This window comes from Vidua chalybeata, chromosome 1 (genome assembly GCF_026979565.1).
Source record: "Vidua chalybeata isolate OUT-0048 chromosome 1, bVidCha1 merged haplotype, whole genome shotgun sequence".
In the NCBI taxonomy this organism is placed as follows: Eukaryota; Metazoa; Chordata; class Aves; order Passeriformes; family Viduidae; genus Vidua; species Vidua chalybeata.
In genome coordinates this window covers 5,388,766-5,413,622 of record NC_071530.1, presented here as the reverse complement: position 1 = coordinate 5,413,622, position 24,857 = coordinate 5,388,766, and the positions used below count along the sequence as shown (strand labels likewise).

General features: G+C 44.8%; 1 protein-coding gene and 1 long non-coding RNA gene across 3 annotated transcripts in view; one reads left to right on the top strand and one right to left on the bottom strand.

Annotated features, from left to right (window-relative positions):
- The window catches only part of LOC128786511 (sodium channel protein type 5 subunit alpha-like), a 207,029-nt gene extending 198,161 nt beyond the window's left edge, over nucleotides 1–8,868 (bottom strand). The window contains exon 1 of the mRNA XM_053939812.1: nucleotides 8,827–8,868. The gene's annotated coding sequence lies outside the window, so the exon portion shown is untranslated. The remainder of the gene's footprint in view (nucleotides 1–8,826) is intronic.
- Nucleotides 8,869–11,697: 2,829 nt separating this feature from the next.
- Nucleotides 11,698–23,363, top strand: LOC128784951 (uncharacterized). Of its 2 annotated transcripts, XR_008429697.1 has the most exons (6): nucleotides 11,698–11,766; nucleotides 13,904–13,967; nucleotides 14,148–14,342; nucleotides 15,594–15,714; nucleotides 17,935–18,144; nucleotides 23,098–23,363. It is a non-coding gene; the product is annotated as an uncharacterized LOC128784951 (long non-coding RNA). The 2 variants fall into 2 exon arrangements; XR_008429694.1 differs by lacking the exons at nucleotides 17,935–18,144; nucleotides 23,098–23,363 and having other exon boundaries at nucleotides 15,594–15,896.
- Nucleotides 23,364–24,857: the final 1,494 nt, after the last annotated feature.

The window sequence follows — 24,857 nt, the reverse complement described above, 5'->3', positions numbered from 1 at the left end:
TCACAGGACTTTGATAAACCCTTGAACTTTAGTCTGACATTTATGTGCCTAAAACTCTGCATGAAGCCCAAATTAAGAGATCTTACACTCTGCTATTGATGTATTCTCTCATATGCAGCTTTACAAAGCTCCAGAACATCAGTAACATTTCAGAAAACATTGGTTCTGCTTTTAACTGGATATGACAAGTCAAAATCAATTAGCGATTGATCTCAATACTGGTTTGTTTTTTTTTTTTTTTTAATTTATTTTTAGCCTGCCATTCAGTAACCAAAGTGAAGAAATGCAATCAATGAAGCAAACTTGCTCTGTAACAAAGCTTTTTCCTGGATTATAAGACATTTTGGGAAGTTTCTCAAGCTCCTAAAGACAACAGAGTAAATAATATTGCTTATTGAATTCTGCAGAGTGCTCTAACAGCAAGACTGATGGGTAGCCTAATACATCGTGTAGTTGCTATAAGCAATGATCTCCCATGCTAATCACAACTTTCACATTCATTAAAGTTGTAGGAGCCTCCTGGAAGAAATCATGTACCAGGGAACGACTCAAACATTTGCAATGTTAGCTGTGACTATAAAACTAGCTTTCAAACTGGCATTGGGAAGAAAATATTCAATGTATTTGACATTCCACAGACCCAAATGTGCAAGATGCTGCTTTTTGAGTCCTGCCCTGGGCCACATGGTCCTGCAAACCAGCATACATGTTCAGCTGGCACAACTTAAAATGAGCATGAAGTGATCGTGCTCTGCATTCAGGGTGGGACTCTGGACCACTGAAGTGAGAGGAGAAAATTCCCTTGCAAGGCCATTCCTCCAGGTTGCTGCTCAGGTTGTTTGCTGCCTGAGCAGGACTTTGGGTTACTGTTGGGAAGGGATAACACAACAGGCTCACAGAAGTTAAGGCTGGGTTGATCCCAGGGACTGTCACACCGTAAAAACAGTGCAGCTGGCACCAGCCCCACCTTGGAAAACAAACCTCTCAAGCCCAGGGCTGGTTGTTGGCAGCTGTGTGGCTGTGCAGTGCTGGTCAGCACAAAGCAGCTATCGGCCCAGGGATGAAAAGCTGAAAATCAAGGTGTCCAAAGGGAGTGCATGGGATGAGGGACCTCCCTGAAAGGGCTCAGCCATGAAATAGCCTCTGTGTTTTGGGGCATGAGGGCTGCTGGAACTGATGGGGACAACACTGATAATCCCTCCAAAATGTGTTTTAAACCACCTTCCTCCTAATTCTGGCAAAAAATAAACAGCCCTCAAAAATAACCTCTCTAACAGAAATAAAGCTTCTTAGACCATCCACTGCAAACCAAATCAAGGCACCAGCTTGCCACTCAAATACACCATTTTCAGTGCTGTGATGCCAATTCCTGTGCTTTCCCTGGCTCCTTGTGACCTTTGAAACACTAAAACAATGCTGCATGAAGTTCCCTCCTGCTCCTTTCCTCCTAGATCAAGGATGCTGTAGGGAACAGGGCACAGCTCATTATGTGCCTCTGCACTGGGTCTGCTTGTGACAACCTCATGATGCTTCCAAGCTTCTGCACTGGGTCTGCCTGTGACATCCTCATGATGGTTCCCTGCTTTGCACCACCATCCTTTATCCTTTGGGGTCAGAACACCCTGTTCCTGCCCATCAAGAAAAAAAGGCAGCCAGCACACATCCATGTCACTCCCCAAGCAAGATCCTGAAGACTTAATCCATTTGTCAGCTCTGAAACCACACCTTGGACACCAACACCCTACGCAAGACACAGGGAAAGAAGCATTTTGATCTGCAGAGGGTGGGTTTGATTTACCAGGGAAGGCAAAAGCTGCTGCAGAGCGAGGCGAGGAGGAGGGGCCCGAAGGTGGCTCTCAGCCACCTCCATGCTCCTTTGATCCCAGGGCCATGCTGGCTGCAGGCCAGTCCCTGCTGTGGGCTGTGTTAATCTGTGCTGGCCACGGGTGCCTCCCGGGAGGCTCGGTGGCAGCTGGAGATTACCGGGGTCAGGGACACCCTCCATTTTCCCTTCCTCGCAGCGATGGGCAGGGCAAGGGCTGGGGGAGAAACAGCCACAGCCTCACTGCATGGGTGCACACAGGGCAGGGGATCCCCAGCGTGATCCCTGCTGCCTCTCATCCTGGTTTGCCCCTGCTTCCTGCAATAGCTGGGCACACGTGTCCCATCTGACACCGCAACAGACAGGCCAGTTCCCAGCAAAATGGGGAGTACTCGACTGATGGAGCTGGAAATTGCATTTTCAATATCCTTGCTTTATTCATGATTTTTTTTTATACAAATAAAAGTTGTCTTTTATATATAGTTATTAATCCCTATCTGATGCACATAAGTGGGCAGCAGTGCCAATACAAACATCCCCCCTGCACAGAGGGAGACTCAGCTGCGAAGTCGTGGGGCGGGTTTAAAGAAGGAGGGGACAATCATCTTTGTCCCTCTGTCACCTCCTCCAGTCTTTCAACAGGAGTAGGCTCTCTCACAGCTCGAAGCACCCTTGGTACCTGACCTCTGATACCTGCTCCTCCTCAGACACAAAGACCTGTCCACAACCTCCTGAAGCCAAAGAGGGTCTTCAGCAGGCTTGGATGCAGTGCTGAATACACATGATGGAGCCTCTTCAGATTATTTCAAAATGCACTGAGACCCCAGGGCTTTGTTTGCAAGCTCACTTTAAAATGATGTAATTATAACCTACACCTGGCATTACCTGATCTCACGGACGTGGGTGGTGGAGGTGAAGCAGTTACTGGCCTAACAATGTGACACTAAACATAAAATAGAATATAATATGGAATAACACAATAAAAATTCTTTAATGTATGTGGCTGGGTCACCACACAGTCACTTTCTTACATATGATGCTCCTTTGAGCCTCTCTACTCTCTACCCAACAACATCCTTAAACAGCACTTGCAAAAGCCAAACATCCCTTAGTCCTGAACCTCTGAACCAAGTTGTCCAATAGGTTCACAAGCTACAGAATAAGACAGATGCACACTGGTAAACCAATGGACAAGCCAAGCAACAAAAGATGAGTTTCAATGGCTTGTGCAACTAATAACTACATAGAAAATCAGAATTTCCTGTGCAACAAAGGCATTATCCTATTATTTCTTATAGTTAACAAATCCAAGTACTAAAGGGATATGAAAGACATTATATCTGGCATAATAGTTAATTAAAAACCACCTAGGAGACAGCTTTAGAGAATTCCAGAGAGGGAATGATGTTTTGAAATGTAATGTCAGATCTGAAGAAGTCAAAAAGAGCTTTACCTTTGGCTTCATCAGGGTCTGGATCAGGCCCTTAAAATAGTTCTGGAAATGCTCCAGAAGACTTATTTCAGCTACATTTAAGCTCTGCGCTTTGCAGCTATTCAGTAATTTTCTCTGTTAGTGTTAAACTGTCCAGGGGACTTTTCTGCTCGTAAACAAATCCTCCATCTCCCTTCTGTCGCTTTTACATCGACACTGCATCACTGACTTCAATAAACAGTCTCCTGATTCACCCTGTTATGAGACACTGAGCAGAATTAGGCACCAGAGATGTGTCTAAAAGCCTTGGTTTCAGGTTCTGAACATCACTTAGACTAATTAATAAAAGAAAACCACAGCCCAGAATATTTCAATGTTTTTGGATCACAGCCTCAGACGCAGCCACTTGCCTTGTTCCCAGGAGTCTACAACCATCATTTTGGGGTGTCTTTTTAGTATTGTTGTTATTATTTTGAGGGTCTTTTATGCCATTCTCCATATCTGTGTAAAAAAAAAGGCGATGTGTGACCCAGTGCAGTGTTCCCAGGTTCTTTCTGGTCTGTCCTTAGAAGCAGCTAAAAAGCTTTACTGGGTCCTGACTCTTGAGCACACAACACTCACAGCAAGACCCGCCAGCCCAGCACTGCTCAGGTTTCAAAAGACAGGGAAAAGCCCAAGAAACTTTTAATCAAAAGAACAATTTTTTCCAGATGTAACACCACTTGAGGAGCAGAACTGTGTTTCACAACTGCCAGAAAAATCAAGTTGTTCATGCCAGGACATCTGTACACCTTGCAGGTGCTTGCTCAGACACTGTGCGGACGCAACAAAACTTTTGGGGGTTGTCAAGTTGAACAAATTCATAGGAAAGCAAACTCAGTATAACTCAAGCAAAATTTTCTCTGAGGGCAAGGGAACTCAAGAACCCAGTGATTTTCCTAGGAAAATTTCTACCCCAATTTCATCCTCCTGTGAAGGAGGATCCAGAGCCTCAGTGCAAAACTGTCTGAATCCAGCAGGAACAGGAACATGATGGACCTACAGGTGATTTGTTCTAGAAGCACTCAAGTACTTCTTTAGCTAAAGTACTTCTACAGAGGTGTCATAAAATGATGGGGCAAGGGGAGGGCAAGGGGATGAAGCACAGAAAGGGTTTGTTTAGTCTTTATCTTCCCTTATAATTATGATAATTCCTTTTTTTAAATTATTCCTTGTAGCTATGACGTATGGTTTCATAACAACTATTTACTTTTCTCCCTTTATCTAACAGCTGTCTGCTGAGAAAGATGGAAAAATAAACCAAACGTGTTGAAACCAAGAGAAACTATTCATATGCCATGTATAATTGCAGGCTATATTTAAGTCTTTGTACATTATCTTTCAAATTATATTTAGTTTCAACAGGAGGGGGAAAAATCCCCCTTACTTTCTAAAATTAGTAACAGAATTTGTATATTGTTTTCAAATGCAACTGCTCTTCCTCAGAAACTTTTGCCAGGGAATAATTAATATCTGTAGACAGGGAATCTGCCTAGATCAGATGTATTTTGACATTGGCCCACTGACGGTCACCCAGAGCGAAAAACGGGGGAAGTCCTCGGGGAAAGGGCTGTGTAAATCTGGATTAGCTCTGCTGAAGTCGAACAAATCGATCTGGATTTACGCCGGCAGAGACGAGGAGAGGACTCATCCTTCCGTTTGATGGACTCGGGGAAGGGAAGAGCTGCGAGAACCGCGGCAAACCCGGGGAACTTTGCCGGAGGGGCGATTTCCCGAGGGTCCCAGAGCTCACCACGGAGCGGCTGAATGGGAACTACACGCGCGCATCGAGCCAGACCAGACCTCCCGACGTGAGACACTGCTGAAAAGAGATAAAGAGGGGGCGAAAAAAATAAATTTAAGAAGTTGTTAAGATACTTGCAGTGCTTTGCAGACCCTCTCGCTGCAGACACGGCTGGCCTTTCGCCCCTCCGGCAGCGCGGGAGCTGCGGGGCACAGCGCGGTGGCGGAGGCTGGGGACCCGGCTGGGGACGCGCCGGAGGCGATGCGCGGTGGCGGAGGCTGGGGACCGGGCTGGGGACGCACCGGTGGCGATGTGCCGTGGCGGAGGCTGGGGACCGGGCTAGGGAATGCACCGGAGGCGATGTGCTCGGCCCCGGGGAGGGAGAGAGGGCGGCCGCGTCACGCCGCGCTGGCTGGACTAATATGGGGAGCAGCGACAGCCAGAAATGCGTCCGGAAGGAAAGGACAACCCCTGTAACACGAGAGCGAAACGGGGCACAGGCACACACCCGAGGGGCTTTTGGAGGGTCTAGGGCTTCCGAGGGGATGGCACCGCCGGCTGCATCCGGGGTGGCAGGCACAGGAACAAGTTTGGTGCAGGGGGGTCCCTTCCCCGCAGCACTCAGCTCTATTAAACGCGGCATAATTACCCTGTTATAATCAGGCAGGTATTTGAAAGAGGCTTTAGTGTGATTTTATAATTGTGCATTATGTAACGTGCTAGCAGCGTGTCAGGCCTCAGACAACACTAAGTGCCTGTCTACAGGTCAGGCTGTAACACTTTAATGATGCTCCTTTCTCCTCTCCCCAAAAGCCTCCCGCTAACATTGCTCTCCCTAAACCTCTGCCCACTTCTGGTGGCTGCATGACAGGTCAAAACAAAAATTTCATGACAGAGGTGCTCTTCTTTATGAGCTTTACACCATGGGGAGGGGGCTTTTTTTCTCTCATCTTCACTTTCTTTAAAGTTCGTTTCCCAGGGCAGTGTCTGACCTTGCAGCAGGGACGCTCCTCGGAGGGCTGGAATGGGCTGGCAGTGGGGCACAAAATCTGAGCTGGCTCCTACAGGGGGGGATTTTTTCTCACTGGAAATAACCAGAAGTGATCCCTCTGTGCTGTCCTGTTTTGGTTTCCCAAGACCTGGTCTGTTAAGCCTGAAGCAAAGCTTGTTAGACCCAGTGTGCTGCAAGCCTGTCAGGAGCACCAGTGGCGTACTCAGCCTCTAACAAAACTGTCCATTTTAGGGGGTAAAAGCGACCATTTCATTATGATAAGGAAAAGAAACATAGAAAAATAACTTAGAACTAATTCAGTAATTAAGAAGGGATTTTGGCTTTAAAAAGTTAGTCTCTAATCTATCTTCAGCTATTGGGTCTTAAAAAAAAACTTGCCCATGAACAGCTTTGCTATAACTTTGTATGACACAGATTTTTTTTTGTTTTCACTAAAGACTTAAAATCAGCAGGGGAAAAAAAAAACTCAGGCATAACTCCCACCTCCCAAGACCCCTTGAAAACCCTAAAACCAAGCTTAGTGTTCACAATCAGCCTTCAAGTGCCATGAATATTGAAAAAGACTCATTTCTTCCAACACACCTTAATTGTGCCCATGGTCTGCATTCAGTCACCTAACTCTTATACACTTGCAAATAAAATCAGTAAAACATTTTTAGTTATTCAATACTAGAGTTGGATTAAAAACTAATAAAGTACAAGTTGCAGATACCTTTCAAACAATAACTTGAATGCAGAGCAGTTTTAGTACCTTAGGAATTCAGCAGGCTTTAAAAAGCATCTACAACCTGTTGGCAGGGCTCTCAGCATTGTAGTAAAAAGCAAAAGTTTAGCAAGCTGGGAAAACTCAATTCAAGATGAGAGATGAAATAAATAGTCCAGTGAAGTATGGACTTATTTTTTCCACGAAATAAAAGTAAACTTCTAATTTTATAATTAAATAAAAAAAGGTGAAGAGAAACTTGGAGCATAGCAGAATTGTTAATTTTTTCTGCATGTTTTGGTACAACAGTATTATTTGATGTGTCAAATCTCTACATTCAAAAAGCTCTTGCAATATGATGATAAAAATAAAACTCAGACCATTCTTATTATGCAGAACAGTGATTAACAAAGGCTTTGTTCAATACAAAGAGCAGTGAGGCATGTTTTTGCCATGAAAGATAAGGGATCTTTTGACAAAATTTTGCACTGTAATCATTCACAAGGTGACCTCCTGGTGGGAGCCCAAGCTACACCTCCTCAAAGGCGGGGGTGTGAGAAGAGAGGGAAGTTTTTGTGGTTCTTTTGCCATCTTTCATGGGAAGTTGCCTCTGTGAACTCAGACTGATTAGAAACCAGAAAAGGAGGGGTACAAACAGTGGTCGTGACAGCTGGTACTGCACGAATTTAACAAAATCACTCTGTCCTGAGCCAGCTGAGGGACTGGGACAGGGGATAACTGTAATAAATGTGTTCTTATTCTTCTCCGAAGCTGAAATCTGGGATCTCACTCACTACAAATGGACAGCCCAGAGCTAGTAACACCAGCTCCAGAATTATTAGGAAATAAATAAGGAAACACAATTCTAAGGGAAAGAAGATACATTTATAAAGGTGAGCAGATCACCTGCAGCTGCGCTGAAAGGAAGACACCGTGTCTGTAACAGAGCAAAAGGATCCTCCTACACAACAAAGTTTCTGAACTACCTGGGTCTCTTCCGTGACACAAAAACTGCCAGAAGGAGAGAGGAGTTAGGGACATTCCAGTTCTGGAAAAGTTTTCTTTTCCTCATTATTAGTAACTCTAATTACTTTGAAAGAAGAGCAATGAGATAAATCCTGTAGAGCCAGAAATGTGACCTGATTTCCTTCCTGATTTAGAAACTGTCACTTTGCAAGAGAAACCCAAAGAGACAGAGCCAGGTCAAAGTGGGCTCCTCAGTTTGGTCTGCAGAGTAAATAATAAACCAAGATCAATAGAAATATAACCAGGGTTTCCTTTTGGTAGGTGTTCATAAGGACGATCCTATTTAAAGGATAAATAAACACATGTTTATCTGAACTGATTGCAGTCATCCATGACACCATGGAAGAGATATTCACTGCAAGCAAACAGAAATATACCCCACAGACTTCATGTATTTTGCTCCAGGTTAGATGGTGGAAGGAGGGAAAAGCAATGACAGAACTCCAACTATAAATTGCTTTATACCGTGATTAAGGCCCTACCTCAAGACAATGTGTAAACCCAAAGCAGAAATTCAAGTGGATATTTAAGAGTGATACTGCTTCTAAGTTACCAAAGTTCTATTTAAGAGAACTGAGAAATTAGTTGATGTCACCTTTTAACAATCAGGGCTATAATTTTCCAGAGTAAATCATCAGAGACAACTTACGAGGTAGCAGTTTTCAAGAAGAACTGAGCACCCAATCTCCAAAAACAACAGGTCCCTTTTATGATTTTTCAATTTGAGCTTTTAAAACCTAACGTACTAAAGGTGATAACAGATGACAAGTTCCTTCTGAAAAGCAGGACTAGGATTTGCAAATGACCACCAACATGGTTTAATATGCAACCCAAAATGTTCTTTACTCCCATACATGCACAAAGGATTCCTTCAAGGGTAATGAGAAGTTAAACCAATCCCTATCTAACATCATAAATAGGATATTTAAAGAAATTAAAAGTCGCAGTATTTCATTAATCTCCCACTCAGGATGACATTTCCTATCAGTAAATTTTTAAACATAATTTTGACAGCGTGCTTAAATCAAGAACACAACAACTACTCAACCTTTTCCTGTCACGTGTAAAGGTCCTGGGAGGCAGTAGCTGGTGCCACAGGTGTTAGTCCATCACACTGAGAACCGAGGCCACTTTCTGATTCAAGCCAGGAATAAAATGCTCTCAACTCTGCTGCAGTTTTAAAGTCTGTACCCATGAGCTGTCATTCAGAGTCACAAAGTCTCGTGGTCTACATACCCCCTTCATGGTCAAGGTATTTAGGCTACATACCCAGTGATGCAACTGAATACCTTTGTGACCTCTGACGAATGATTGAAGGCATGAAACAGGATCCGTTCCCTGCCACACTGTACAGAGCCCTGGCATGCTTTAAATCTGCAGGGCTCCTTGCAGCACAAACCACTTCTGTGTGAGAACTCTGGCTTTAGAAGCTGACCCTTCATGCCTGTAAAACCCTCAGAGCCTCAGACAGAAGAGCAAAGCTGCACTATGGATGATTCAGGATGAGCGGCAAGAGCTGAGAAAAGCCACGTTACAACATCCAACTCCAATCATGAGCAAGTTCAGCAAAATATTAATCTATGATTATTTCTGGCAATACTGTGATCTGCCCCCTACCAAAGTTACATAAACTCCACTCCTCAAGGCTGAGTCCTTTTGGCACATTAATCTAAAAATACCACAATATCCATTGCTTATATGTTGAGACATTTGCCCCAAAAAGACAAGATATTTTTTATTAAGGACCCTCTGTCTCTGAAGCTCTCTGTCAACCACATTTGCCACTTGAAAAGGCTACATCAGATTAAAAAAAAAATAATAAAACTAGTGGACATCACTCCAAATCCAGCTGTATCATTCCCATCCCATCCTGACGCTGGGCTTCCCTCAACTTTTTTGGAACCGTTTCATCAAGGCAATGCACCCAAACCAGCAGAAGCAGCACTTCCAAAACCACCACTTTCTTGTTCCATTCAAATAAGAGGGTTTCACTCCTCACTGCCTCACAGCTCTGACCTTTCCAATTCTCTGCCACCACAAGCTTATGGGATCTGCCGGATCCATCTGCGTCTCCACCTGGTCTGCTTCCCCACGCCAAAAGCACGGATCAAATATACGTGTCTGAAAACACATCCCTGCTTTTTCTTCATACCAGCCGGGGGGGAACCCCCTCGCCGGTTTAAGACAACAGGAAGCCTCCAAGACCACTTCTGCCAAACCCCGAAATCCTGGGAAATTGCAGCAAAATGAACTTCAGCACCTTGGACAGGACACAGGAAAATCGCCGAAATCGGCTCATTGGTCCCGAAAATGCTGTGTCTGGACATGACCCTATAGGACACATCTGCGGGCCTGTTTATTTTTAGTATTGACAAATCCTCTTTGAATCACCGTGTTTATTCCACCATCCACCCTGTGTTTTGGGAAGAGCTGCTCGCTAGCCCGGCAGTGGGAGAGATCGGGGCCACCAACTCCGGATCCAAGGCTCCCCTGCAGGAGCAGCCGCTGCCCCGGCTGTGACGGGAAAAGCTTGGCTCAAGCACTCGCAAGGCTCAGCTCACCCTTTGCATGGCAAAACGAGACCTGTTGCCGTAGATGTGCCTGGCTCGTGTGCTTATTCACTTTTTAGAAGCTCATCTCCACCTCCTCGCCCAAATCTCCAATAAAAATAAAATTGAAAGGTCTGATTTATTCCCATTGCAGCCACATTTCGGTTGCATAAGTTTTGCTTTAATTTAGCTTTTGTTCTCTCTCACGGTGCTCCCAGTATGTCACTGTTTCCCTCAGGGCTGCCTTGATAAAATCATGATCACCTTGCTGGAGTGCAGCAGAGCTCTCCCCGATTTGCTTTTATTTACATGAGCCAAGTCAAGATTTTAATTTGTGCCGGTAAAAACTCCAAATGTGTTAAGCAAAGGTGTTCTACAAACAGCTTTGGGGTGCTTGGTGCCGTTAAAAAGCAGACTTAAAATACATCAGCTCTTACAACAAGTAATACCAGTAACACCCTTGCTTGCTGTACAGAAGAATGATATATTTTCTCTGTCACTACAGAAATGACGGGTCCAGCTCATTTCTTCCCATCAACACCTGCCACTAGATTTCCACTCCAACACATCTGACACCAGATAACATCAACTGAACAATTGCAGAGTATTTTCTGCGTTGTTTGTTCTTCCCGGCACTTCTGGGTGCGGAAGCAAGATGGAAACTAAACTGAATGGCTGCCAGAACTACCTTTGAACAGCAATATGCATCTTTATCTGCATGATCCTATATCCTCTGCTTCCACAGCCCAGCGCAAGCTTTGCTGCGTCAACTTCCCTCTGCTCCAGCCCCCGCTCCCTCTCTGCCGCCCTGCTCGGACGGGACGGTCGCGGTGCCGGTGCCGCCGCTCCTCCCGCCTCCAGGGAAACTTTGGGGAAGGGAAAACCCCGGCACTACTCATTCCTCCTCCGCGACACGCTCCGAACCGGGCATCCTTTCCGTTTCTTTCTTTTTATTATCATTTTATTAACGAGCAAACAAACAAGCGAACAAAATAAAAAGAGAGAAACTTACATTGGTTTATTTAATTTCCCCCGCTAAACCAAGAGTCCCAGAGCCACTTCATTGTATCCACAGAGTTTTAGTCCGCGAGCGGTCCCGTCCCGCGGGGAGGAAGGGCCCGGCTGCCGTGCGCGGAGCGCGCTGCCCGCCCGCCGCCGAGCGCGCATGGCTCGGAGCCGCCGCGCCGTCTGTGCGGCTGCCGCGGGAGCGGAGCGGAGCCAGCGCAGCCCCGGCCGGGCGGCGGGGGGGAGTGGGGAGGGATGGAGGGAGGGATAGAGGGATGGAAGGAGGGAGGGATGGAGGGACGGAGGCGCCGCCCGCCCCGCCGAGCGCGGCCGGGGCGGCCCCGCAGCGCCCCCTGCCGCCGGTGGGGGCAGCCCGTGAGGGGAAATGGCGGGGAGGGAGCGGAGCAGGCCGGGGAGCGCAGGAACAGGCAGAGGTAAGCGGCGGGGAAGGAGAAATTACGGCAGAGAAGTGGTGTGGTGGAAGGAAGGAAGGATGAGAAGGGCTGAGGGGGAAGAGGAGGATGAAAAAGGCACCGTGAAACGGGATGATGGAGTGCTAGAGTCATAGACTCGTTTAGTTTGGAAAATGCCTCCAAGAGCATCAAGTCCAACTCTTAAACCAGCATGGCCAAGTCCGCCACGAAGCCCTGTCCCCAGCTGCCACATCTAGTGCCATGCTCTAGGGAGCGAGGCGGGATGAACGCGACTGAGGAGAAGAAAGTTGGGGTGGGGAAGGAGAGGGGAAAGCTGCAATGGAAGCTGGGGGTACCACAGGGACCTTGGAGACAGGAGGTTTAATCAGGGCTGAGGGGATGGAGGAGAGGCACTGGCAGCAGGACGCAGCAAGGGGTCCCTCAGCACACAGAGGGAGGTGTGAACAGAGCCAAAGGCCGAGCCTCTCATCACCCCAACCAAACCCCGACCCTCCCAAAACCTAATAAATGTGCATGTCAGGTGGGAGCGAGTGCCTGCAGCTGCCTGACCCAGAGCCCCCAGCCTCAAGGAACAGCTCTGTGGATCGTGGTTACAGCACAGCAACTCTGATGAGTGAGAACAGCAGCTTTCACCCAAAATAAGCTGCCCAGCAGTGACTGGGAAGATCACAGATGGATAGATGTAGATGAAGAGAGGAGTGGTAAAGATCTTCCAGCCACGTGAAGTATTCAAGGTAGTAAAAGTGAAAGAAACTTCTGAAAAATTGAAAAAAAAAAACACCTCAAATTACTGAGGTAAAACAGGACAAATGGGAGGCTGGCATAGCTTCATTGCCTCAATGTTTTGGGAAGTGTCTGCTGCCACTCTGGAAAGAGAGTGTGGAGCTGTGACAGCAGCTCAGGGTGGGGAAAGGTGCTGGGAGAAGAGCAGATCATTGAGGAAAAAAACTGAGGGGCTGCAGTGGCTCTGGGAAGGCAGTTGTTCACTCCAAAAGAGTGGACAACTGAGGAAGAGCAGGTGTCTGCTCAAGGACGAGCTCATGCTCAAGGGAATTATTGACTGAGGGATTCAAAATGTTCAAAGATGTGGAAATGCAGGAAATTATGGATTGTATCATAGGGAAAAGCTGGGTGAGGAAGAAGAGAGAAGGAGCTGAGAAGAAGGAGTGGATGTCAGAGACTGGAAAAAGCTTACAAACAATGGGAGATGGAGGGGAATGAAGACCAAAAAAGGCAGAAAAAGATGGACCTGGGGAACAGAGCCTGTGAAAGCTGGCACTGCAGGATATGTGAGGCAGAAGACAAAGACAAATCCTCAAATGTTAACCTCTCAACATGAGGCTGAAGAGTGGCTGCTCAAAGGGAAGCAGGTTCTCATGAGGACCCAAAGAGATTATGGGATGGGCACATCTTCGACCCCATAAAGGCAGATGATGAGTCCTTGGCATCTCAGCCACTGTGCCAACACATCTCTGCAGGACATCTCTAAATTACAAGAGCAACATCATCTTTTCAGTGATATTTAGTGGATTTCCAACATCTTTTTTAAATTCAACCAAAAAAAGAGTTCACACCAGAGCGAGAAAGATGTGCAAGGATGGCTGCTGGGATCACACTGCTCATCCCAGCAGCAGAGCTCTGCTGGAAATCCTCCACACTGGGATGCTCACAGTGTGGTCCCACCCTATCAGTGCTCTCTGCGCCCAGAAACACTGCCAGTTCTTGGGCAGCAGAACCAGCATCCCTGGTGGGGGGTACTCAGACTTTCAGAAACTCCTAGCATCGAGCCATGAAGTCAAAAAATGGCATTTCTTGCCCCAAACAGCTAAAAAATATTAGCATGAGGTAGTTAGGCTTATACAGAGAGGAGACACATGAACCTACTGCTGCTTCCTATGAAGGAGGAGTAAATGTAATGGTTGGACTCAATGATCTTGGAGCTCTTTTCCAGCCTCAGTGATTCTATGATTCATAGACTGCAGCAGAGTGCTCTGTGCTGATGGCACAACAGGTGTTGGTGTGTGTTTTGGGGCTGAATAGAAAGTTTGAGGGAATTTTTATTTTATATATTGTATACTATTATATATTAAAATATTTTTTAATATTCTGTTCCATCCCATTCTTATTCCACTCACAGTTTATGAATGAAGGTCCTCTGTCCTGCCTTCTTCCTTCAGAGCTGCACCAGCAGTGATCTCAAGGTGAAGAGCAAGCAGCATCTCAGTGTCACAGATTTAGTAGCACAGCCAGGGAAAGGAGGGAAAAGCCACAAAATTTCACCTAATGTCCCATCTCCTGGTCCTGAATAATTTTTTTGTCTTTCTTTTGCAGTCCATAAGCAAATTCTTCTGTAAATTTTTAACTCTACTGCTTTTTTACAGAGGGAGGAAACACTGTTAAAACCTTGTTGAAGCACCAGGATGACCCATCTGTTTCATGTGTCTTTACAAATACAGAAATTACTCATAATACTAGAAAATCCTCAATCCTGTGGTAATGAAATCAGCTCAATCTGAACTCAGCTTATAGAAAAAAACAGCAATATTTACAAAGGGAATAAATCAGATTAATAAAAGGTAGGAATAAGTACAAGAGAAGGAAAACTATGTTTAAATTTTTTTCCATGCCAGGAGCAGGACTGATGTGGTTCCCCCATTTTCCACCCCCCCCCCCAAAAAAAAGAATCCTTTCCCTCACTTTTCAAGCATTTATGTGCTATTTGGGTTCTTCTTTTTAAATTGCCTCCCTTCAGAAGACACAGAAATGTCACCCAGGAGCTTTGTCACACAATGAAAGCATTTCACACAATGAAAGCAGCATCTCCAAATCCCACAGCAAGTGGGAAACACCTTTGGCACAGGAGACCTCATAGTGCAAACACTAATCACGAGGTAGCCATGCTAACTGGAGCCCCATAGACATGCTGATCAGAGAGAGAAAAATGTATTAAACCTGTGCTGCCTTGTCAAAATATTCCTCTCTGCAAGAAGCAGTCAGGTAATGCTGGCTTTCTGAATGTCTGAAAAAGTTCAGGCAAGTCAGCTGAAACCTAGTAAATGTACACATCAGGTGGAAGTAAGTACCAGCAGCAAAAAAAAAAAAAAAAAAATACTATGGGAGATCAGTTGGTGTCATCTTTCTCTTCTCTTCAAAAAAATACCTTTTTCCCCACAAAGTGAGCACTGCATTCTTAAAGGGGTTATAGACAGCAGTGCCTGGTTGCAAAGATCCATTTGTTCTCCCAAAGATGCTCATAGAGCCTTTCTTTTAGCTCAGTGACATTTGTCACTGCCTTTTCAAGGAAATAAAGAGTCTGAAAAATATGCAGTTCCTGAAAGCCTGAGTTTGGAAAAAGGTTTTAGTTTAAAATGTATTCTGTCTTTTTTTTTCTTAAAACAAACAAGCAGAAAAAAAAAAGGTTAAAAGTGCTCTTCTCTTGTGAAATTCAATTTGGAAAAAAAGAAAAAGAAGTATTTTCCTTCACAATTTGAAAGGTTTCTCCATGCCCTCCCACCTTGCTAGCACTCAGTGAAATGCTTTTGCTTTCCACGGACCTCGACTTTTTATAAACCCTTTTACTACCTGGGATAAGTGCTGTGAGAAGCTCCTTTAGCACGAAGTGCCATGAGGCTGTAGTGCATAAAATTCAGTTTAGCCAACACTTCCCTCTACTGGGAAAGAAAAATACTGTCATTTGTTTTAATTCCCTTTGAAATAAAGGGAGAGGCCAGGGTATCAAGGGGTTTTCCTGCCCAAAGATGGGCGATTTGGGGGCATGTGGGATGAAAAAAGGGCAATCACCAATACACTTCTCTTTTATTAACCAGGCAAAAGAGATTTGGAGACCCCGTATTGATTGCCCTTCAAGGAGTGTAGCAGCGTGTGGCAGCAGTGCCGACCGTGATCCAGGGAGGCCGCCAGCAGCAGCAGGGAAAACAGATGAGACAAGTCTCTGTTGTTTAGTAGGGGAGTCTGTTTTATTCCACCCCATGCCGGGGGGAGCAGAGGGGCAGAGGCCTGGGAGCTTGAGCAAAGCTTAGAGAGCCCAGAGCTGAGGGCAAGAGAGAGAAGTTCCTGTTACAATACAATAAATCTTCTTTTGTGCTAAATATTCTAATTTTCACTAACCAGTCTAGTACAAGATACAAATCCTATAGCATTTACCTACAGCCTATAAGAATCATTACATTACCATGCTGTGTTACATTTTAAACCCTAAAATCTACTCTTCAGACCCTTTCTGCCAAGCTAGAAGGGTCTGCTCTGACCCTTGGACCTGTCTGCAAGCAGAGGGTGTTGTTTCATTAAAAGGGGATTACTTTCAGCTGGCCATACCATTGTTTTCCAGTTGTTCAGTAACCAAGGCTTGGTATCTCAAAGCTTACTTTCATTTCAATCTTGCTTATAGTTTCCATACTCTCAAAATCTTTTGCCAAGCAATCATATTTATAAGGCTTTCCTGTTTCATCTTCCCCAACAAAGGAGGATTCCCACAAATTCCCTTCACTGATGGTTTCCCAGCCCCACTGAGAGGGAATAACCAAACCAGCAGGTCTGGGACGCCCCCACAACCCCACCACACCATGCTAAGGAATAAACAAGGCCAGCCCACTGTGTGAAATGCCCTGTGTGGATCCCACACTGAATCACAGCAGGGATGATGTTAAAGTTTCATTGTATAACACACTCTGGGATCTGGGCTTATTCCTCCCTCTAATGAGAGGCCTGATTCCTCCTCATCCCCCCCACTTCACTTCCAATAAGCAAAGAGCCCCTGACACAAACCCAGCTGCTGTGTCAGGATACATCTGTATCAGTCTTCAGCTTCTGTCTTTTAATTAAGTGTATCATCCTCATGGAGCAGCTCTCATCAAGCATCCATGGGGAAATCCTGTAACGCCTGGATAAATTGCTACATTTGTTCAATCAGACTCAAAGATATAACCCTAAAGTGAGCTTGTCTAATTTAATGGGGGGAAAAAAAATTACAGGCTGGCAGTGCCTCTGTTAACGGCTGTGTCCAAGTGTAAAGAAAGCATTCAGTGCTCTGATAGACATAACAGCTCACATCATTAAAGTAAAATTAATTTTCCTCTCCCTGAAATGTCTCACCTCTCAATCCCTCCAAAATTAGGCCACTTTATGTCTAACCAGAAGACAGCTGCATTTTAATTTATAGGGGGAAGAAGGTTATGCTGGGCTGAATTATGACCCATTACCATGCTTTTGCCACCTGTGGACAGCACAAATATTTGGTGATTAGGCAGTTCAGAGAGCAGAGGAACACAGCTTCACTAAGAAGGGAAAATCATTTACATAGGATTTCCCAATTAGCAAGCTCAGAAAGGCAGAGCTTGAGTTTCCAGAAAAGCTTTCTCTGCTTTTTGGAGGAAGTAAAGATACCCAAGCACCCCCTTTCCCTACATCAGATAAAGCCTCCTAAAACAGGGATGGTCACATTCTGAGCCTTTGCAAAGTCAAAATTTGTTCCCTTCTTTTTGTATCAAAAGCATGACTTCAAGACACAAAAATCTTTTTATCCCTTCCACTTCTGTAAGAGAACATCAGAACTAAAACCATCTCTGACAGAGTCAGAGTAAGCTGGTTGATTGGTTTCAAACACCTGCAACCTGTAGTTAGAAACAAGCCTTGAAAAGCATTTTTGAGGCACAGCTGACAAGAAAATCCTCACAAGGACTGCAAGGAAATTCCAAGTGATAATTTTCTGCATTTAGTACCCTGAACCCTCTTTTTTTTCACTGCAGTCCATCATGCCCTCCATGCTCCATTTTAGCATTAATTAAAGGCAAGCTTCCTTCCACTACATTTACTTAATATTTTACATGAGTCATGAACCATTTCCTTTTTATTAATTTGAATCTCCTTATTAATTTCAATGCCTATTAGTTTGTATTCAGACTCCACCATTTCAGCTTCTGGGAAGTGCTTAGAGTACAAAGACCTAAGCAATAATGACCACATTGTTTTCCAGCACAGAAACAGTCCTGAGGACTTCCTTAAGACTGCTCTAGGCCTGTTGGTGCTCACATAGGTCAGATCTTGGGCAAATTGTGGTCACAAGTGGTTAAGTGACTCAGAATTTCTAAAGAAACTTGACCAATCTGAGGCAAATTGAACTGTGCTCTTCTCCTATTCCTTTTCTTGTAGAGTTTCCTGTAAGGGCACTGAAGGACAAAGATGATGTAGAAACCTTTCTCTGGTACTCCCCATTGATTCTTTCATCCTCAAGTATTAAATTCACAGATTGTAGTCCACTCAGCTCTGACTATCCATGTTATTTGCAAAAGTGCCCACAGAGCATAAATATTTTCTTCTGAGAAGAGGACAACATGAGGACAGCCAGGGAAATGACCACAGGTCAGTTGGACTCCATGATCTTAGAGGGCTTTCCCAACATTAATGGTTCTGTGATTCTATGACTGAATTCAGGGATTATAATTATTATTTTTTCAGCATCTTCAAGCTGATCAGCCTAAGGAGCTCCTGGTGGACATGAGGCTTGCCCTTAAGCTCTTTTAACTCTGAAACTCTTAGCCTGATACCACAAAGAATAATTTAGGTGGGAAAAGACCTCCAGGATCATCAAGCCCCACAGCCATTAACCTAATACTGCTCAGTCCACCACTAAACCCTGTCCCTACATGACATACCCACATATTTTTCAAACCCTTCCAAAAGATAATTACTTCACTTCTCTGGGCAATGTGTTCCAACCTGAATGCCCCTTTTGTGAAGGAATTTCTCTGAATATACAATCTAAACCTACCCTAATGCAAGCTGAGGCCATCTCCTCTTAGCTTGCTGCTTGTTATCAGGGAGAGGAGACAAACCCCTAGCTGTCTACAGCCTCCTTTAAGGCAGAGCACTGGCAGCAGGTTGGGATCCTGCCCCTCAACCCAGCCCCAGCGAGGCACATCTGGATGCTGTGTCCAGTTTGGATTTCCTCAGGGCAGGAGGGACACAGAGCTCCTAGAACAGGCCCAGTGGAGGCTACAAAATTGATTAAGGGGCTGAAGCATCTCTCTCACAAGGCTGAGAGACCTGGGCCTGTTCAGCCTTAAGAAAAGGTGGTTGAGGGGGGAATCTCACACATGTGTATCAGTATCTGAATGGAGGTGTCAAGGATGGACCAGGCTCTTCTTGGCAGTGCCAAGAGACCCAGTCTTGAGCAGAGCTCCACCCTCCACCTTTGAGTGAATTCTGCACAATGAAAACTAATTGCCTAATACATGCATGTCTTAGTTTAAGCCCAGACAGTAATTAAGCATCACACAGCCACTTGCTCACTCCCCTACCAGTGGCATCGGGGAGAGAATTGGAAGAACAGAAGTGAGAAAGTTCATGGGTTGAGATAAAGACAATTTAAGAGAAAAAGCAAGAGCCACACACACAAGCAAAGCAGAACAAGGAATTAATTCTACACCCCCCTGGGCAGGCAGGTGTTCAGTGATCCCCAGGAAAGCAGGGCTCCATCACATGTAATGGTCACTTGGGAAGATAAAAACCATCCTGCTCACTATCCCCCCCATTATTCTTTATTCCCCCTTACTTTATACACTGAGCATGACATCACATGGTCTGGAACCCCTTGGTCAGTTAGGGTCAACTGTCCTGGCTGTGTCACCTCCCAGTTTTCCCACTTCCCTCACCAGCAAGGCACTGTAAGAAGCAGAAAAGGCCTTGGGTCTGTGCAAGCCCTGCTCAGCAATAACAAGAACACCTCCATATTACAAAACCTGCTTCCAGCACAAATCCAAATAGTCCCATACTAGTTACCATGAAGAAAATTTATCCCAGGCAAGCACAGCACATTCCACCCCTTGTTCCAGATCATTGGCATCATAGTCAGGTGATAAAATACCCAACACAACTTAATTAACCATGACACCCCTTCCCATCCTTCAAAGCAATAAACAGATGAGGTGTCTAATGACCAAAGCCCAAGACAAGAGGCCATGAACTTCCAGTCCTTCACACAAGGGGCATGAAACCTGGTCTGAACGCACATGAGAAGGGTATGTAGGGAGCCAAGCAGAGCCCCCATCGTCTCACTGGAGCTCTCTGCTGTGAAGAGGCTTCAATCCCAGCAGTAAAAGCCTCTGGCAGTGGGAATGTGGGCCAGAGAGTCTCATCAATGGTCAGACTAGTTTTCTTAACAAGGTCTACACCAAAATGTGTTCATTTAGTCCACAACTTTGGCTCCATCCGTCACAGTGGCCACTCAGGACGGGAGGAATGGTGTGTTGCATGAGTTACTGAGCACCAAACCCATCTCAGACCAGGTCACTCTGCTCTTTCAGTGCTTGTTTTAATGTTTTTCCTCCACTGGTCCACCTGGCTCCTGGTACAATGAATCCTGTAACATGCATAGTCCTCCATGGCTGCAGGGAGCTGCTCCTCATCATCATCTTCACCACAGGTTTCACGGGCATCTTTGCTCCCCTTCCTCCAAAGTGTTGTTCCACCCATGGGAAACAGCTCCCCACAAACTTCTCCAACAGAGATCCTTCCCACAGGCTGCAGTTCTTCACACATGTGATGATCTCCACAGGATCACAGCCTCCTTCAGGCATTAACCTGCTCCATTCATGGGCTCATCCACAGTTCACAGTCCCTTTGGCAGGAGTCCACACTTGGAGTCCCAGCCTGTCCAGCTCAGCAGCACAGACACACCAGTGATGCCCTGGCCATGTGCCAGCCCAGGCAGGGCTGTTATCACCAGGGCTGTTATCAATATGTGCTCAGGTACAACAGAGTATCTTGACCAGCAATTGCAAAAAGGAGCCACTAACGAGGCTCTAATACACAGCCAGGCAAGTGAGCCCCCCAGAGGGCGCAGGAGCCTGCCAATTAATAGCTAAACAGCAATAACAGCTATTAAATCAATCAAATCTCTCATCATCTCTAACCCTTCGAGCTGCACATTGAGAATGACAAAAAGTCTGTTGTGGTTTAATCCCAGGCAGCCACCTCACCACCAGCAGGATCAGGGAGAGAATCAGAAGAGGAAAAGTGAGAAAACTCATGGGTGGAGATAAAGACAGTTGAAAAGATGAAGCAAAAGCCACACACATAAACAAAGCAAAAAAAAAATAATTAATTTGGCACTTCCACAGGCAGGCAGGTGTTCAGCCACCTTCAGGAGAGCAGGGGCCCATCACACATAGTGGTGACTTGGGAAGACAAATGCCATCACCCCAAACACCCCCCCATTTTATTTAGTGAGCATAATGCCATGTGGTGTAGAATATCTCTTTGGTCAGTTGGGGTCAGATGTCCCAACTGTGTCTCCTCCCAACTTCTCATGCACCCCCAGACCCCTTTGCAGTGTGGCAGCACAAGAAGCAGAGAAGGCTTTGATGCTGTGCAAGTGCTGCTCAGCAATATCCAAAACATCTCTAGATTGCCAACACTTTGTTCAGCACATCTAAAACTAAAACTAAATCTAAAACTTAGTCCCATACTGGTTACTGTGAAGAAAATCAACTCTCCCCAAGCAAAAATCAGCACAATTCACCAGCTATGTGTTCTGAGAGGTGAAGAGTCAAGTATTAACCATCACATCTTTGGGTTTTCTTCTCTCTTTGGTCTGTTTGCCAGCAGCCTGAAAACTTCTCACCCTCTCCTGCTTACTCCCAACGCCTATTTTTATATTTCCATCACATCTCACCACCAATTTCTCCCTCATCTCTATGCAGAAAGTAGGTTTAGACTAGGCTAATGGCAGCTAATGCAGCAGGCCCAGTTACCTCCTGAGAAAAATTACATTGAACACATCAAGGTCTCCAAGCATTTAGAAATTCAACCTGTTAAAAATGGAGTCTTTCAAATATTTGTTTTACCTCTTTGGAGAAGATTTTATACAAGCCTATAACTACTCAAGCTGTTCATATTTCATCTTTAATGCAAGATCCTTCCTTTGACAAACAGAGCCCTTAAGAATCAGATGCCCTTGACTGGAAATGTTCCATTAAAGCACATCAGTGCCACACTGAACCACCACATCCTGCTTTTCCAAGCTGATCCCTCTGAGTGCAGGGTCAGACCCTGACTGGGTGCTGAATCTGCTCCTCAGCATCAAGCAAAGTCCAAATTTTTTTTCCTCCTTTGCAATATTTGAGTGCTCTCTCAGAGAATTTCTTTTATTTACTCTTTCATCATGATTTGGGAGTGGCTGCAAAAGGGATAGGGCTGGGGCTTCTGCCAGATTTTTGGGGGGAATTGCTCTCTACTCAGCACAAACACAGAAAATAGCACAAAATCCTAACATTTGACTTTGGTCTCCAAAAGAGTTGGGAGACTACAACAGCCCCCTCTTTTCAGGGCATTTTGAAGTCCAACAGCAAGAATGGAAGCTGGAGAAGAACTTCCCACCACCTCTTAATTCTCACGTGTTGCTTTTTCTAACGGATTTTCACTCCTTAGCCCTTTCTGTACTCATGTTCATATAGATAAAACAAAAAGGACAAATGAAAGCTAATTTCCACATTGTTTAAAGTAAAAAAAAAAAAAAGTTGAACAGCAAACATAAGTAAGACACAGGCAGGAACTTCTGAATGCAATGACAATGGGTCCCATTTTCTTTTACATGTGGGGTAACTACTTAACTACTTTTCAAGTAAAAATGGGAACAGGTAAATCCCTCCTGTCAGTCCCACTCCAAAAACATACCACAACTCCAAGTGAAGTCTCCTTTCACACCTCAAACAGAACATTAAAGGCAAAGAAAAGTACATCCCATAAAACAGACAGGCAAACAAATGCAGTCCTGCCTTTAGAAAAAAAAATTTAAAAAAATCAAGGCTAAACTCTCCAAGACCACAGACATAGAAAACCTGGCTGGAACAACAATCACAACAAAAACTTCTCTACAAAAACAGAGAAATATACCCATATCTGCATTACTATCTTGTTAGATATGACTGCTACTACTGACATCCATAGACTTTAGAGAAAGGTACCAACAAACCCTAATCCTTACTCCAACAACAACAACCGAACAGATAATACTAAAGCTTCCCCCCCAAAAAAAAACCAAACAAACAACAAAAAATGCACTCAACAAAAAAAACCCCAACCAGCCCAAAACCTAAACATCAAAAAAAAAAAATCCCACCACCTCCCCAAAAACAAACAGAAAACTCAACAACCCCCTTCCAAAAACAACCCCAAAAACAAACCACAAGCCAAAAACTCAAATTAAAAAAAAAAAACCCAACAAAAAACTCACCACCACTCAAATGCTCCCCACCTACCCACACGTCTCCTGCCTTATAAATAGTTTGTTTCCTAATTGTTTATCCCTTTCAGCTGTTGCCTGATGGATGAAGATGTTAACCCATTCCTTGGCACATCCAATTAAGCTCCCAGCTGTTGGTTCCTGCTCTTCAGCTCCACCCAAGGAGGTGAATGAATATTGGCTGCATGCCATCCTGGCCATAACGACCATGCCAAACTCAGCTGTGTTATTGGTTTATCAGATACAGGCAGATGTTGACAAGAGCCAAAATGTTGCTTGATTGTTGAGAAAATGCCTGTGTGAAAGGTTTTAAGAGCTCCTTCCACTCACATGAAAATAATAAATACAGAGGTGATAGTGAGTAGCATTTTCACTGAAGGTACTAAATAAAATTTTATTGTAGCATTAAAGGTGTATCAAGAACCAGTGACTAAAGTCAAGCTAATTTAAGTGAAGAGGTAAGCTTTAACTGTGAGGCTGATTAACTGTGAAACAAATTACCAGGTGGAAAACATTCTCTTTGATGTTCTCAAGTCAAGAGCTGGAACCCCAGCAGAACAAATGGCATTAGTCAAATAAAGCCAAACCCACCTTTAAGATATTTGTCAGCACTGAGCTGCCTTTCCATTTCTTTTCAGTGAAAATGTGGAAAATCCCTTTCCACTTTCTGGTGTTACTCTCCCTATATATATATATATATATATATATATATATTTAAAATCTCAGTTAGTAACCATCTCAATCAACTTGATAGCATAAGCAAACACATATTGGAGTATTGGATCTTACTGTTCTGGGGAAACTTGTGCTTTGCAACCAACAGGGTACAAATGACAAATTTTCCACGTGCATGTTCCTGTGTGCAAAAGGCCTGGTCCATAGCCGTGGGATCATGGCAAGCTTCCACAGGGAAGACTCACCACAGGAAAACTGCATGCTCTTATGGACTTTGGAGGGAGCGTAGTTGATGCAGACTGTTCAAAACAAACATTGCTCAATACTCTGGTTTAACCCTCACATTTATTCCTCTCTCAGGCACAATCACATCTCTCGACTTTTGTTTTGCAGGATTGAAGAAACCAGGATTCCAATTTTCTTTCTAAAGGCTTTCTAATTTCCTGTCCATTGTAGAAACCCTTTAAATCTTGTTTGGTTCATATGAATCTTCCTTAGGTATCTCATACCAGCGTGTGCAGAGTTGCAGCCTCACCAGTGCTTCCTCTTTGCCTCAGCACCACCTGCCCCCCACAGGCTGTGTCTCAGCTGCCAGAGCTTCACTTCCCTTTCTCTGTTTCAGGATTGCACCATGTTTCACATCCCAGCCTTTCCGTTCCAGTAGCTGATCCAGGTCTCCACAGGGATCTGCTGTTCCCATCCCCTGAAAGCACATGTCCCCATTTGGCCCCCAGTAGAGCACTTCATGCTCTGCCCCATTGCATCCTCTCAGGATATCAGGGGATAAGATTTGCCACATTCTTATTTCCTAGAAAATACATTTCAAACATTTTAAATTCAATTTTCCTCTTTCCTTCAAATCTTTGATTGTTTCCTCTCCAAAATGTGTCCCGCAGCTCTGCAACGTACTTAATTCAGATCAGCAAGTCTCTGCTTGAGCTGCTTGTTGCCTCCTTTTCTAATGCAAATATTACATTTAGGTTGGATTTTGTGGATTCTTTCTCTCCTGCAACCTTTTCTGATTTGACAGGTTCTCATAAAATCCTTAGAGAGAGAGATCTGCAGGTTCGTGTGCCAGTTCTCAACAGGATTTTTTCAAAGGGGTTGTTCTGGACCCCAGCTCCATTGTTTTAATTCCCTTCTGTGTCCATCCATG